Source organism: Leptidea sinapis, chromosome 34 (assembly GCF_905404315.1).
Source record: "Leptidea sinapis chromosome 34, ilLepSina1.1, whole genome shotgun sequence".
Classification (NCBI taxonomy): Eukaryota; Metazoa; Arthropoda; class Insecta; order Lepidoptera; family Pieridae; genus Leptidea; species Leptidea sinapis.
The window spans coordinates 11,679,587-11,695,783 of NC_066298.1; the positions used below are offsets into that span (position 1 = coordinate 11,679,587).

Genomic DNA, 16,197 nt, shown 5'->3' on the forward strand with positions numbered 1-16,197 from the left:
ACATTACCTATTAAAACAGGTAATATGGTGAAGGTTTTGGGTATTCAATGGAATCGAGAATCCGACAATTTTGAGTACGTTGTCAACATTCCAGAAGTAAAATATCCAATCACAAAAAGACAAGTTTTATCAAACATTGCACGACTATATGATCCTATGGGTTGGATCGCACCTGTAGTCATCATAGCAAAGATATTAATCCAAAAAATATGGAAATCACAGTTAGATTGGGACAATCCATTAACTGAGGACTTGAGTGAAATGTGGCTCCAATTTCGGAAGGAGTTGGTAGAAATTCAAAGAATTAGAATACCTCGATGGATGTGTTGCTCACGCGATAGCAGAGTTGAACTTCATGCGTTTTCAGACGCATCGAGGGCAGCTTATGCAGCAGCAGTATTTATTCGGGTCATTGATCAGGATAAATCTGTGCATGTGAATTTAGTGTCGGCTAAGACTAAGGTTGCGCCGATAGAGAAGGAAGTTTCAATTCCGCGTTTGGAATTGTGTGGCGCAGTTCTTGCAGCGAAATTATTAAATGAAATATCTCAAGTGATCCCTACATCAAAGGAAAATCTATATGGTTGGACTGATTCGACAATAGTATTAGCTTGGCTGAAGGGGGGATCAAGTAAATGGTCAACGTTTGTTAGTAATCGTGTGTCAGAAATTCTATCTATAATGGACTACGATCAATGGAGACATGTCTCGACCGAGACCAACCCTTCAGACTGCGCTTCAAGAGGATTAAATCCATCAGAAATGGTATCACATGATTTATGGTGGCATGGACCTCAGTGGCTGAGAGAAATTGATATTAATGTACCTAACCTACAACTAGACGAGACACATGAAGAAGAAAGAATAATTTCAATGAAAGTTACAGAGAGTAAAGAAGATTTTGAATGGATGAGATTTTCAAGTTTAACGAAATTGTTAAGAGTGATTTCGTACTGTTGGAGAATAATACTACCAAAGACTGAGAGAGAAGCTTTACCTAGATTTATTACTGTAAAGGAAATGAATCAGACATTAGACAAGTGCATTAAACAAGCTCAGAATGTTGCTTTTAATGAAGAGATTACGTTACTAGCGAACGGAAAGGAAATACCGAAACGAAGCATTCTTCATACTCTTTGCCCAATTTTGGATCAAAAGGGGTTATTAAGGGTAGGTGGACGTATTGATTTGGCCAACGTAAGCTATGACGCGCGGCATCCGATTATTATACCGACTAAGTCTCATCTTACACAGTTATTAGTATCGGATGCGCATAGCAAAACGCTTCACGGGGGACCACAAGTTATGTTAAATTTCATTCGTTCCAAATATTGGATAATACGGGCTAGAGATCAGGTCAAAAAGCATTTCAGGAGATGTATTGCTTGTTTAAGACATTCAAAAGCGAATAGAGTGCAGCTAATGGGACAACTTCCTGAAGCAAGGTTAAAGCCATGCAAGCCATTCAAGGCAACAGGGGTAGATTATGCAGGACCAGTTAATATCAAGTTTTCGCCAGGACGTGGTGCGAAATCCTACAAAGGATATATTTGTGTATTTGTCTGTATGGTGACACGTGCTATACACATTGAGGCTGTGACGGATTTAACATCTAAGGGATTCATTGCAGCATTTAGAAGATTCACATCTAGACGTGGCCATTGTCAAGATCTATATAGCGACAATGGCACAAATTTTGTTGGTGCTGATAATCAATTACGCGACATGTTCGATCGAGCTAAATCGAACCTCCCAGATGAAATAGCCGAGCTATTAACATTGGAATCTACAACGTGGCATTTTATACCACCACAGTCACCAAATTTTGGAGGCTTATGGGAAGCTGGAGTACGGTGCGCTAAAAATCATTTGAAGAAAGTTATCGGGGATAGTACTCTTACATACGAAGAGCTAGCTACTGTACTATCACAAATAGAAGCATGCTTAAACTCGCGTCCTATTTCCGTAATTAGTAATGAAGCAGATGACCTTCTCCCATTGACTCCTGGTCATTTTTTGGTAGGTGAGTCTTTATTAAATGTTAGTGATGAGAGTTATATTGACTGTAATACTAGTAGATTAGATAGATGGAAGTTAATTCAAAAAATAGTTAGAGACTTTTGGCAAAGGTGGTCTAAAGAATATTTATGTAATTTAAATCAAAGATATAAGGGGCAGTCAAAATTGTATGAACCAAAACTTAATGATGTTTGCATTGTAAGAGATGATAACATTCCACCATCTAAATGGATTTTAGGCAAAATTACACAGAAACATGTTGGACCTGACAATGTAACTAGGGTTGTTACTCTTAAGTGTAAAAATGGTTTTATAAAAAGACCCTTAAGCAAAATAAGTGTACTTGAAAATGATTGTGGTATTTAGTTAGGTTTAATATTATAGTTTAAGTATATTAGATTGTCTGAGTAGTTCAATTCATCACAAACTGTTTAGTTTTTTTTGGATTTTGTATTTAATTCTGTGAGATGTTCACGGTGGGCGGTTCAGTAATTTATTATGAACCAGCTGTTCTATGTTTTCTGTAAAATTATATGTTGTTAAAATGTTTAGAAGGCTCTTAGTTTTTAAAGGATAAATCCTTGGTGGGCGGAATGTCTAACTGCGTTAACTGATTTTCGATGTTACTCATATAAAGTTTGTATAAAAATTGATAGATGGCGCTAGTAGTTGTTTACTTCGCGCTAACAAGATATGTAACGTTTTGCCCTAATTAGTTGGTTTGAATTTTTGTTGTTGTTCTTTATCAAAGTGAATATAGTGTTTTAATGTGAGTGTCAGTGTTTTAATGAGTGAGTGTGGATCCCTACGCAGGTAAAATTGTACAGGTGATTTGAAAGGTTTTTTGTGATTTCGTTTCTCATAATTCCTCTCTTCACTCTCTCTATAGTATCATACGCTGCGGCGATCCTCGTCACGTTGAAAGCGATCGTGTAAATTTTTTGCGCGCACCAAGACGCCGACTGGGCTTCGACGGTTTCCCTCTGTTAAGATTTTTAACGTGAGGGCCCGCAAGCCGGAACGCGTCGCGCATTTCACGCGTGCGAGACGTTCACGCTCCTCTCAAGCACCGGGCGTCGATCCGATTTGTGATCACGACGTGTACCGATATTAATACGTTGATACCGCTTCTATTGCGTGTCATCATTTTTATTATTACCCGAAGGGACTCTCGTTACTGAACTTTCATAACATACAATCGGCCCATCGCCGATTTATGATTCGTTCAACGCGCACCGTATGCCTTTGAGATATATAGTGTACAGTGCGCGAACGGATATCTCACGATATGTTCAAGATGTCATAGTCGCGACGCCCTAAGGGGAGATCGCGACGCATGACGCGCTGAGCGCGACAACAATCGTTGTTTGCAGCAGCTCCCTGGTTGATCCTGCCAGTAGTTATATGCTTGTCTCAAAGATTAAGCCATGCATGTCTCAGTGCAAGCCGTATTAAGGCGATACCGCGAATGGCTCAATATATCAGTTTTGGTTCCTTAGATCTTACTCAGTTACTTGGATAACTGTGGTAATTCTAGAGCTAATACATGCAATCAGAGCTCTGACCAGTGATGGGATGAGTGCTTTTATTAGATCAAAACCAATCGACGGAGGGCCTCGCGTCCGAAGTCGTTAATTTTGATGAATCTGGATAACTTTTGCCGATCGCATGGTCCAGTACCGGCGACGCATCTTTCAAATGTCTGCCTTATCAACTTTCGATGGTAGTTTCTGCGACTACCATGGTTGTCACGGGTAACGGGGAATCAGGGTTCGATTCCGGAGAGGGAGCCTGAGAAACGGCTACCACATCCAAGGAAGGCAGCAGGCGCGCAAATTACCCACTCCCGGCACGGGGAGGTAGTGACGAAAAATAACGATACGGGACTCTTACGAGGCCTCGTAATCGGAATGAGTACACTTTAAATATTTTAACGAGGAACAATTGGAGGGCAAGTCTGGTGCCAGCAGCCGCGGTAATTCCAGCTCCAATAGCGTATACTAAAATTGTTGCGGTTAAAAAGCTCGTAGTTGCATTTGTGCGCCGCGCTGTCGGTGCATCGCATCCGCGGTGATACTGACACGTCTGCGGAGCATATCGTCGGTGAGCCGGCGGTAAAACGCCGGTTCAATATCAAAATCCTATCGCGGTGCTCTTCAGTGAGTGTCGAGATGGGCCGACAATTTTACTTTGAACATATTAGAGTGCTCAAAGCGGGCTCAAAATGCCGCTTGAATATTTCGTGCATGGAATAATAGAATATGATCTCGGTTCTATTTTGTTGGTTTTCAGAACTCCGAGGTAATGATTAATAGGGATAACTGGGGGCATTCGTATTGCGACGTTAGAGGTGAAATTCTTGGATCGTCGCAAGACGAACATCAGCGAAAGCATTTGCCAAAGGTGTTTTCATCAATCAAGAACGAAAGTTAGAGGTTCGAAGGCGATTAGATACCGCCCTAGTTCTAACCGTAAATATGTCATCTAGCGATCCGCCGACGTTACTACAATGGCTCGGCGGGCAGCTTCCGGGAAACCAAAGATTTTGGACTCCGGGGGGAGTATGGTTGCAAAGCTGAAACTTAAAGGAATTGACGGAAGGGCACCACCAGGAGTGGAGCCTGCGGCTTAATTTGACTCAACACGGGAAATCTCACCAGGCCCGGACACCGGAAGGATTGACAGATTAACAGCTCTTTCTTGATTCGGTGGGTGGTGGTGCATGGCCGTTCTTAGTTGGTGGAGCGATTTGTCTGGTTAATTCCGGTAACGAACGAGACTCTAGCCTGCTAAATAGGCGTCGTCATTTAGGTGTGCGCGGCTTCAGGGTCGAGCAACTCACTGGCGGCGTATTAAAATTCTTCTTAGAGGGACCGGCGGCTTCGAGCCGCACGAGATTGAGCAATAACAGGTCTGTGATGCCCTTAGATGTCCTGGGCCGCACGCGCGCTACACTGAAGGAATCAACATGTTCTCCCTGGCCTAGAGGCCCGGGCAACCCGTTGAAACTCCTTCGTGCTGGGGATTGGGGTTTGCAATTATCCCCCATAAACGAGGAATTCCTAGTAAGCGCGAGTCATAAGCTCGCGTTGATTACGTCCCTGCCCTTTGTACACACCGCCCGTCGCTACTACCGATTGAATGATTTAGTGAGGTCTTCGGACCGACACGCGGTGGCTTCGCGGCCGTCGGCGTTGCTGGGAAGTTGACCAAACTTGATCATTTAGAGGAAGTAAAAGTCGTAACAAGGTTTCCGTAGGGGAACCTGCGGAAGGATCATTAACGTGTAACGGTCGCGTGCGCGAGCGTTGTCGCCGACACGCTTCGCTCACAGCCGACTGTTGACGATGATAACTTCAATCACGTGTCAATCACTGATTATTTTCGCGCTCGCGATGTGCTCTCTGTGCTCCGTTGTCGCGTTTGCCGCGCGCGCGCTGACATCTCCCGCCGCATGTGGGGGGTGTCCGGCACGACGTCTCCGGCACGACGCTTCGGCGGGCGCGGTTCGCATGTACGCGACGCGCGTGCGTCTCGCGACGCGCTCATGTCGAGTGCGAAGCGAGTCGAGATCACGACGTACGCGCAATGCGTGCGTCACATAATATTTTGTTACACACAGAGATCGTTCACGTATTTTCTAAATATAAAAACTATTACCCTGAACGGTGGATCACTTGGCTCGCGGGTCGATGAAGAACGCAGTTAACTGCGCGTCATAGTGTGAACTGCAGGACACATTTGAACATCGACATTTCGAACGCACATTGCGGTCCGTGGAGAAATATCCAGGACCACTCCTGTCTGAGGGCCGGCTGCATAAAAGAATACGACGACGCCGTCGCTGTATGCTGACAACACTGTTTGCGCGCCTAAAAAACGTGTAAAACGAGTGACGGTCTTCGGGCCGGGCTCGGGTAAACCCCGCCGGTTTTCCGGGGCCCGCTCGATCCGTTCGAAAATGTAAAATAAGCCGCAACGCGTGGTGCTGTTCGCGTGCAACGCCGTCTCCGCCTCACGCCCGACGTGGGTCACGGAGACGGGCGCGGTACCGGGGCGCGCTCGTTCGCTGTCACACGCGGATATCTCGTGATTAATTTTAATTAATCTATGCAGAGCTCTCTATGTGAACGGCGTGCGTGGCTGCGCCTTCGGTTCGCGTCCCGTGCGCTGCACGTGTTATTTCGGCCCGACGTGAGCGTGCAAACGAGTAGGCGGACTCGACGTCCGAAGGGCGCTTCGATCGCGGTACGTGCGCGGGTCGACGATACGTCGTTGAGACTTATTGGCGGCGCGCGCACGACGGTGTCGCTGCGCTGACGGATATCGTGTCTGCCTCATACTTTTTATCGTTGGCCTCAGATCAGGGAGGATCACCCGCCGAATTTAAGCATATTAGTAAGCGGAGGAAAAGAAACTAACCAGGATTCCCTCAGTAGCGGCGAGCGAACAGGGATAAGCCCAGCGCCGAATCCCGCGGTCGTCACGGTCGCGGGACATGTGGTGTTAGGGAGGTTCCGCTATCTCGCGGTCGCCGCTCCCGTCCAAGTTCGTCTTGAACGGGGCCGTTTTCCCATAGAGGGTGCCAGGCCCGTAGCGACGGAGCGAGTCCGCGAGAGGGACTCTCCTCAGAGTCGGGTTGCTTGAGAGTGCAGCCCTAAGTGGGTGGTAAACTCCATCTAAGGCTAAATATAACCGCGAGACCGATAGCGAACAAGTACCGTGAGGGAAAGTTGAAAAGAACTTTGAAGAGAGAGTTCAAGAGTACGTGAAACCGTTCAGGGGTAAACCTGCGAAACTCGAATGAACGAACGGAGAGATTCATCGTCACTCCGGGGCGTACGGCGGCGTGCCGCGATGTGCGCGAGACTCGTGCTCGCGTTCACCGGTCGCCGCCGTTGACGCACCCGGACGGCGTGCACTTCTCTCTTAGTACACATTATGCATCGCGACCCGTTCGTCTGTTCGGCCTAAGCGTTGTCCGGGAGCCGGGCGGCTGCGCGTTCACGCGCACAGCCGTCCGACCGTGACGATCGCCGGCCGGCGGCGGACGGTACTTGTCATGAAACGCGCACGCGTCTCCATCCGGGGACGCGTCCGGCCCGACGCGAGCGAGAGTCGTCGTCGACATCCTGCCCTTGTGCGGATGCTGACGCGACGCCGCTGTCGTCGCAGCCGTGTAGTCTCGGACTGTGCGCGTATCAGTCGGCGATGTTACTGTTTCGGGCACTCGCAGGACCCGTCTTGAAACACGGACCAAGGAGTCTAGCATGTGTGCGAGTCATTGAGTTATGAATTCAAACAGACAAAACTGAAAGGCGCAACGAAAGTGAAGGCGCGCGCTTGTCGCGCGCTCAGGGAGGATGGAGCGTCGGTCGTCAAAAATCGATCTCTCGCACTCCCGAGGCGTCTCGTTTCCAATCAGCGAATGCGGGCGCGCTCTGAGCACAGATGCTGGGACCCGAAAGATGGTGAACTATGCCTGGTCAGGTCGAAGTCAGGGGAAACCCTGATGGAGGACCGTAGCGATTCTGACGTGCAAATCGATCGTCGGAACTGGGTATAGGGGCGAAAGACTAATCGAACCATCTAGTAGCTGGTTCCGTCCGAAGTTTCCCTCAGGATAGCTGGCGTCGACTCGTAACAGTCTCATCCGGTAAAGCGAATGATTAGAGGCATTGGGGCCGAAACGACCTCAACCTATTCTCAAACTTTAAATGGGTGAGAACTCCGGCTTACTCGAACGATGAAGCCGGAGATCTGATGACGGTGCCAAGTGGGCCAATTTTGGTAAGCAGAACTGGCGCTGTGGGATGAACCAAACGTAGTGTTAAGGCGCCTAAAAAACGCTCATGGGACACCATGAAAGGCGTTGGTCGCTCATGACAGCAGGACGGTGGCCATGGAAGTCGGAATCCGCTAAGGAGTGTGCAACGACTCACCTGCCGAAGCGACCAGCCCTGAAAATGGATGGCGCTGAAGCGTTTTGCCTATACACTACCGTTACCGGCAATCGGCGCGTGCGTGTCAAAGCGCACGCGTATTATGCCGTAACGAGTAGGACGTGCGCGGCGGAGTGCGCAGAAGGGTCTGGGCGTGAGCCCGCCTGGAGCCTCCGTCGGTGCAGATCTTGTTGGTAGTAGCAAATACTCCAGCGAGGCCCTGGAGGACTGACGTGGAGAAGGGTTTCGCGTGAACAGTAGTTGCTCGCGAGTCAGTCGATCCTAAGCTCAAGGAGAGATCTTATGTCGATGCGGCGTGTTTATATATATTTTGTGTATATGATAAATAACGCCCTTTGAGCGAAAGGGAATCCGGTTCCTATTCCGGAACCCGGCAGCGGAACCGTTTCAATAATCGTTCTCTCGTTTCTCAAGCGAGTGTTCGACGGGGTAACCCAAAGTGGCCTGAAGACGCCGCCGAGTGGTCCGGGAAGAGTTTTCTTTTCTGCCTGAGCGTTCGAGTTCCATGGAATCCTATAGAAGGGAGATATGGTTCGGAACGCGAAGAGCACCGCATTTGCGGCGGTGTCCGGATACTCTCTGCGGACCTTGAAAATTCAGGTGAGGGATGTACGTGGAGATGTCGCGCCGGCTCGTACCCATATCCGCAGCAGGTCTCCAAGGTGAAGAGCCTCTAGTCGATAGAATAATGTAGGTAAGGGAAGTCGGCAAATTGGATCCGTAACTTCGGAATAAGGATTGGCTCTGAGGACCGGGGCGTGTCGGGTTTGGACGGGAAGCGGATGCGGCCGGTGCCGGGCCTGGTCGATGCTCGCGCGTGTCTCCATCGCAAGGTGGTCTCGCGCGTCGTGCTGAATCCGGACCCGCGTTCCGGCCTTTCGCGGATCTTCCTAGCCGTAAGTCCGCGTCGGTTTCGTCTCGTGCGCGATCGGCGCGGTACTGTACGACCGCCGTTCAACGGTCAGCTCAGAACTGGCACGGACAAGGGGAATCCGACTGTCTAATTAAAACAAAGCATTGCGATGGCCCTCGCGGGTGTTGACGCAATGTGATTTCTGCCCAGTGCTCTGAATGTCAACGTGAAGAAATTCAAGCAAGCGCGGGTAATGGTGGAGATAACGGGAGCAAAACAGGCGCGATGTATGTTGTCACGTCTGTTATTAGACAGTCGGTATAGGGTGTTCAGCTGTACTTCAGGGAGCTCACCCAAAAAAGTTGGTCAATTAGCCACCCCATCTCGGTTATCCGAGCAACGGGCGCGGTGGCCTTCAATTGATCTGAAGTAGATGGTTCCGAAAGGTTCCTCGGCGGTTACCCGTCAAACGTGGTGGAGGTAGCTTTACCGACACGGGAGCTATGGGGGAGGGGAGCCCACTGGGAGGCTACCAGTGCCCCTCCATTGGCGTCGGACTCGTAGTGGCTTGGCGCCAGGTGTTGATAGGACAAATGTGGGGAGATTGTTGTCCATTTGTTTGCGTATAGCATATCTCTCAATAGGAGACGGCCAGTGTGGGCTGGGTCCCGATCTCCGCCTCTGGTTCGTATGGGCGAAACGTCTGTGGAGTACCGCGACTGGGGGTGCTTGCCGCCTGGGTTAACAGGCGAAATTGAAGAGTCATAATTGGTTGTCTGTGACCCTCTACGTCTGACCAACGCACTATACCGGGACTGGAGCGAAAGCTGTTGTGCTGTAACCTACCTAGTAGGCGGTGTGCGTTGGGATTCTAGCAGTTAGAAAGGCAGACAGTAAGTACCGCCATCCGACGTCGGGCCGGGTGCGCTGGGGGGCTTGCCAGCCCCCCAGACCCCCCGCCCGGCGATAGCAACTATGACTCTCTTGAGATAGCCAAATGCCTCGTCATCTAATTAGTGACGCGCATGAATGGATTAACGAGATTCCCGCTGTCCCTATCTACTATCTAGCGAAACCACAGCCAAGGGAACGGGCTTGGGAGAATCAGCGGGGAAAGAAGACCCTGTTGAGCTTGACTCTAGTCTGGCATTGTAAGGAGACATGAGAGGTGTAGCATAAGTGGGAGATCGTTCGCGGTCGTCGCTGAAAAACCACTACTTTCATTGTTTCATTACTTACTCGGTTGGGCGGAAGCGGTGCGCGGTCGATAATATCGGCGGGCGTACGGTGTTTCGTTCCAAGCGTGCAGAGTGGCGACGTGGCGGCAACGCTCGTCGCCGTACAACTCCCGCGTGATCCGGTTCGAGGACACTGCCAGGCGGGGAGTTTGACTGGGGCGGTACATCTGTCAAAGAATAACGCAGGTGTCCTAAGGCCAGCTCAGCGAGGACAGAAACCTCGCGTGGAGCAAAAGGGCAAAAGCTGGCTTGATCCAGATGTTCAGTACGCATAGGGACTGCGAAAGCACGGCCTATCGATCCTTTAGTATAAAGAGTTTTTAGCAAGAGGTGCCAGAAAAGTTACCACAGGGATAACTGGCTTGTGGCGGCCAAGCGTTCATAGCGACGTTGCTTTTTGATCCTTCGATGTCGGCTCTTCCTATCATTGCGAAGCAAAATTCGCCAAGCGTTGGATTGTTCACCCATCAAAAGGGAACGTGAGCTGGGTTTAGACCGTCGTGAGACAGGTTAGTTTTACCCTCCTGATGGCGTGTCGTTGCGATAGTAATACTGCTCAGTACGAGAGGAACCGCAGTTTCGGACATTTGGTTCATGCACTCGGCCGAGCGGCCGGTGGTGCGAAGCTACCATCCGCGGGATTATGCCTGAACGCCTCTAAGGCCGAAGCCAGCCTAGCCGAATCCGGCAAGGATATACTCACTGTGGAGCCCCGAGTGTCGGGAGGCTCTAAACAATGTGACTTTACTAGTCGCGTTTTATTCGTAAGACGCGACGTCGAAGCCCATTTGGAACGCGACGAACGGTGCGAGCGGTATTAACACGTGCACCACGGCGTCGAAGTTTCGAATTTACCTCAGTTCGATGTCGGGGCTCGGAATAGTCTGTAGACGACTTACGTTCCTGGCGGGGTGTTGTGCTCGGTAGAGCAGCGTCGTGCTGCGATCTGTTGAGACTCAGCCCTACGCCAGGTGATTCGTCCGAGGACGCATCGTCGCCGAGAAGCAGAGTTGTGTGTGTGTGTGTGTGTGTGTGCAAACAAACAACAGGCCAACATATAATATTATAATAACATAATAATATAAATAATATTATCATGATATTTCGTCGTGACGGACGCGTCACGCGATTTCTCATGATTATAAAATTTTACAATATATTATTATTTATTATAGTTGAAAGACGTGGTTGATGTTGTACACGCCGACTACTCTAATGATAACGAGTACGATCATTTTCAGGTTATTATGTGGAGTCGAGTGTTGTGATAAGTGTACATCGCCGTCGGCGGCGGCGGCTCCGGTGGTGTTGGGCGCGCTGCGCAAATTCCAAAAGCGAGTACGATCGGCCCCAATAGCGGGTACGGTCGATTCCTCAATAGCGAGTACCGCCTAGCGCGAGGAGCGCGGCGCTCCCTGCCGGTCTCCCCGGACGGATATCTCACTTACTTGTTTTCTCCAATAACGAGTACCGCCGAGCGCGAGGAGCGCGGCGCTCCCTGCCGGTCTCCATCTTTTCTCTTGTTCCTTGTACACCAGAACATTATAGTTTTTGACCAATATTCGTGTCCCCTAATAATTGCATGTTCTGTCCGTTTTTTTTTTTAAATTAAATAAAATAAATTATTAATTATTAATTTATCATAAAAATACCTACGAGAAAAAGTGTAGGTGATAAAATTATCTATAAAAAATGTACCGATACTTTTTTTCCTACGAGCCACCGTTTCTGAGATAATAACTATTCAAAAACTTATAAAAACGCGCTAAGTACACTACTACCTCATAGGTGGCGTGGAAACTAACTTTTTGAATCTAACACTAAGTATTGATACATTTTTAATGGATAATTTTACGATCTACAATTTTTGTCCGAGTTACTTTTATGATAAAACTTACCTACCGTTTTGCTGAAAATCGCGAAAAACGAATGTGATTAAGTAAGTAAGTAAGTACGTAAGTAAGTAAGTAAGCAACTAAGTAAGTAAGTAAATAGGTAAGTAAGTAAGTAAGTAAGAAAGAATTACGTTTAAAGATATTTATTTCTCATTAAAAACATAATATTGTCACTTACATGAGAACATAAAAATATGATGTAATAATTTATCCGCCGTTCTTTAGATGTTCAGTACATACATGTTACACATTATAGTACTTATTCTTCTTCACAAAATTTAAGATTACACACTTTTACAGGGCACTGTCACATAACAAACAATTTCAGACATGTGTTTTATAAAAACTTTGAAACAATATAGTCTGATAGGTCACGTTTAAATGTTTTTAGTGACCTAATCTTTTTGAGAGATGAAGGTAGACTATTAAAAAGTTGTGCGCCCTCGTAAATAAACATACGCTTGCCGTAATTTGTTCTTGTCTTAGGTAGTATCAAGTAGCTGGCTCGTCTCGTGCTGCGTTTAGACGCATGTTTAGTTTGGGTGAGTAAGATTGATGTATGATAAGAATTTTGATTTGATTTGAAATATATTTTTTTTTGGAGGTTTTTTATTTGGTTTCGGAGGGAAAATGAAATGTACGTGTCGCGCGTTTATTACTGAACATTATCGTACTCGTTATTAATAAAGTTAAAAAAAAAAAAAAAAAAAAAAAAAAAAAAAAAAAAAGCGATTTTTTCTTCGAAGCCGCAATGCATATTCAATATTATGTTATTAATAAATAGTAAAATCAAATCAAAATCACTTTATTCACATATCAGAGAGTTTACACGTTCATATCGTTCGCGTGCACCACACATACGGCAGTCGGCGTCGAGAGTCGAGTCCGTAGCGAACGGTTCGCGACGCCGAATTCAACGCCGCTCAAGTTTTTCTTGTAAAAAGAGTGAAAAACGCACGCGACAAAAATACAAAAACGCACAACACGGTGGTGTTGTTTTATTATTCTCGTCGTCGTCATCGTCATTCATATTTTATTTAATATATATTTATATTTGAGTAAGTTTGTGAATGCGCGCGATGATAACGACGATGATATAATAACAATACGGTTGTTGGTACTCTCGGGGCAGAGCTGGTGTGTCTGTGTCTGTGTTTGTGTCGCGCGTTGTTTTATATGTTCTTTTTTTACAATATAAAAAATGAGACAGACTCACCGCGCTGTGTCGATCGAGCGTTTTCGAGTTTCCCTATGCGGATGATATTTGATTTGGTGATTTGAAAGGTTTTTTGTGATTTCGTTTCTCATAATTCCTCTCTTCACTCTCTCTATAGTATCATACGCTGCGGCGATCCTCGTCACGTTGAAAGCGATCGTGTAAATTTTTTGCGCGCACCAAGACGCCGACTGGGCTTCGACGGTTTCCCTCTGTTAAGATTTTTAACGTGAGGGCCCGCAAGCCGGAACGCGTCGCGCATTTCACGCGTGCGAGACGTTCACGCTCCTCTCAAGCACCGGGCGTCGATCCGATTTGTGATCACGACGTGTACCGATATTAATACGTTGATACCGCTTCTATTGCGTGTCATCATTTTTATTATTACCCGAAGGGACTCTCGTTACTGAACTTTCATAACATACAATCGGCCCATCGCCGATTTATGATTCGTTCAACGCGCACCGTATGCCTTTGAGATATATAGTGTACAGTGCGCGAACGGATATCTCACGATATGTTCAAGATGTCATAGTCGCGACGCCCTAAGGGGAGATCGCGACGCATGACGCGCTGAGCGCGACAACAATCGTTGTTTGCAGCAGCTCCCTGGTTGATCCTGCCAGTAGTTATATGCTTGTCTCAAAGATTAAGCCATGCATGTCTCAGTGCAAGCCGTATTAAGGCGATACCGCGAATGGCTCAATATATCAGTTTTGGTTCCTTAGATCTTACTCAGTTACTTGGATAACTGTGGTAATTCTAGAGCTAATACATGCAATCAGAGCTCTGACCAGTGATGGGATGAGTGCTTTTATTAGATCAAAACCAATCGACGGAGGGCCTCGCGTCCGAAGTCGTTAATTTTGATGAATCTGGATAACTTTTGCCGATCGCATGGTCCAGTACCGGCGACGCATCTTTCAAATGTCTGCCTTATCAACTTTCGATGGTAGTTTCTGCGACTACCATGGTTGTCACGGGTAACGGGGAATCAGGGTTCGATTCCGGAGAGGGAGCCTAAGAAACGGCTACCACATCCAAGGAAGGCAGCAGGCGCGCAAATTACCCACTCCCGGCACGGGGAGGTAGTGACGAAAAATAACGATACGGGACTCTTACGAGGCCTCGTAATCGGAATGAGTACACTTTAAATATTTTAACGAGGAACAATTGGAGGGCAAGTCTGGTGCCAGCAGCCGCGGTAATTCCAGCTCCAATAGCGTATACTAAAATTGTTGCGGTTAAAAAGCTCGTAGTTGCATTTGTGCGCCGCGCTGTCGGTGCATCGCATCCGCGGTGATACTGACACGTCTGCGGAGCATATCGTCGGTGAGCCGGCGGTAAAACGCCGGTTCAATATCAAAATCCTATCGCGGTGCTCTTCAGTGAGTGTCGAGATGGGCCGACAATTTTACTTTGAACAAATTAGAGTGCTCAAAGCGGGCTCAAAATGCCGCTTGAATATTTCGTGCATGGAATAATAGAATATGATCTCGGTTCTATTTTGTTGGTTTTCAGAACTCCGAGGTAATGATTAATAGGGATAACTGGGGGCATTCGTATTGCGACGTTAGAGGTGAAATTCTTGGATCGTCGCAAGACGAACATCAGCGAAAGCATTTGCCAAAGGTGTTTTCATCAATCAAGAACGAAAGTTAGAGGTTCGAAGGCGATTAGATACCGCCCTAGTTCTAACCGTAAATATGTCATCTAGCGATCCGCCGACGTTACTACAATGGCTCGGCGGGCAGCTTCCGGGAAACCAAAGATTTTGGACTCCGGGGGGAGTATGGTTGCAAAGCTGAAACTTAAAGGAATTGACGGAAGGGCACCACCAGGAGTGGAGCCTGCGGCTTAATTTGACTCAACACGGGAAATCTCACCAGGCCCGGACACCGGAAGGATTGACAGATTAACAGCTCTTTCTTGATTCGGTGGGTGGTGGTGCATGGCCGTTCTTAGTTGGTGGAGCGATTTGTCTGGTTAATTCCGGTAACGAACGAGACTCTAGCCTGCTAAATAGGCGTCGTCATTTAGGTGTGCGCGGCTTCAGGGTCGCGCAACTCACTGGCGGCGTATTAAAATTCTTCTTAGAGGGACCGGCGGCTTCGAGCCGCACGAGATTGAGCAATAACAGGTCTGTGATGCCCTTAGATGTCCTGGGCCGCACGCGCGCTACACTGAAGGAATCAACATGTTCTCCCTGGCCTAGAGGCCCGGGCAACCCGTTGAAACTCCTTCGTGCTGGGGATTGGGGTTTGCAATTATCCCCCATAAACGAGGAATTCCTAGTAAGCGCGAGTCATAAGCTCGCGTTGATTACGTCCCTGCCCTTTGTACACACCGCCCGTCGCTACTACCGATTGAATGATTTAGTGAGGTCTTCGGACCGACACGCGGTGGCTTCGCGGCCGTCGGCGTTGCTGGGAAGTTGACCAAACTTGATCATTTAGAGGAAGTAAAAGTCGTAACAAGGTTTCCGTAGGGGAACCTGCGGAAGGATCATTAACGTGTAACGGTCGCGTGCGCGAGCGTTGTCGCCGACACGCTTCGCTCACAGCCGACTGTTGACGATGATAACTTCAATCACGTGTCAATCACTGATTATTTTCGCGCTCGCGATGTGCTCTCTGTGCTCCGTTGTCGCGTTTGCCGCGCGCGCGCTGACATCTCCCGCCGCATGTGGGGGGTGTCCGGCACGACGTCTCCGGCACGCGTGCGTCTCGCGACGCGCTCATGTCGAGTGCGAAGCGAGTCGAGATCACGACGTACGCGCAATGCGTGCGTCACATAATATTTTGTTACACACAGAGATCGTTCACGTATTTTCTAAATATAAAAACTATTACCCTGAACGGTGGATCACTTGGCTCGCGGGTCGATGAAGAACGCAGTTAACTGCGCGTCATAGTGTGAACTGCAGGACACATTTGAACATCGACATTTCGAACGCACATTGCGGTCCGTGGAGAAATATCCAGGACCACTCCTGTCTGAGGGCCGGCTGCAT

At 48.0% G+C, this 16,197-nt stretch overlaps 4 non-coding genes and 1 pseudogene across 4 annotated transcripts; all 5 read left to right on the forward strand.

The window, feature by feature from the left end:
• Positions 1-3,396: 3,396 nt before the first annotated feature.
• Positions 3,397-5,301, forward strand: LOC126975157 (small subunit ribosomal RNA). Its single transcript, XR_007731662.1, has one exon. It is a non-coding gene; the product is annotated as a small subunit ribosomal RNA (ribosomal RNA).
• Positions 5,302-5,676: 375 nt separating this feature from the next.
• LOC126975141 (5.8S ribosomal RNA) lies at positions 5,677-5,833 on the forward strand. The gene has a single exon (XR_007731648.1). It is a non-coding gene; the product is annotated as a 5.8S ribosomal RNA (ribosomal RNA).
• A 539-nt stretch (positions 5,834-6,372) lies between these two features.
• On the forward strand, positions 6,373-11,053 carry LOC126975163 (large subunit ribosomal RNA; annotated as a pseudogene).
• Positions 11,054-13,790: 2,737 nt separating this feature from the next.
• On the forward strand, positions 13,791-15,695 carry LOC126975154 (small subunit ribosomal RNA). Its single transcript, XR_007731660.1, has one exon. It is a non-coding gene; the product is annotated as a small subunit ribosomal RNA (ribosomal RNA).
• A 338-nt stretch (positions 15,696-16,033) lies between these two features.
• Positions 16,034-16,190, forward strand: LOC126975142 (5.8S ribosomal RNA). Its single transcript, XR_007731649.1, has one exon. It is a non-coding gene; the product is annotated as a 5.8S ribosomal RNA (ribosomal RNA).
• Positions 16,191-16,197: the final 7 nt, after the last annotated feature.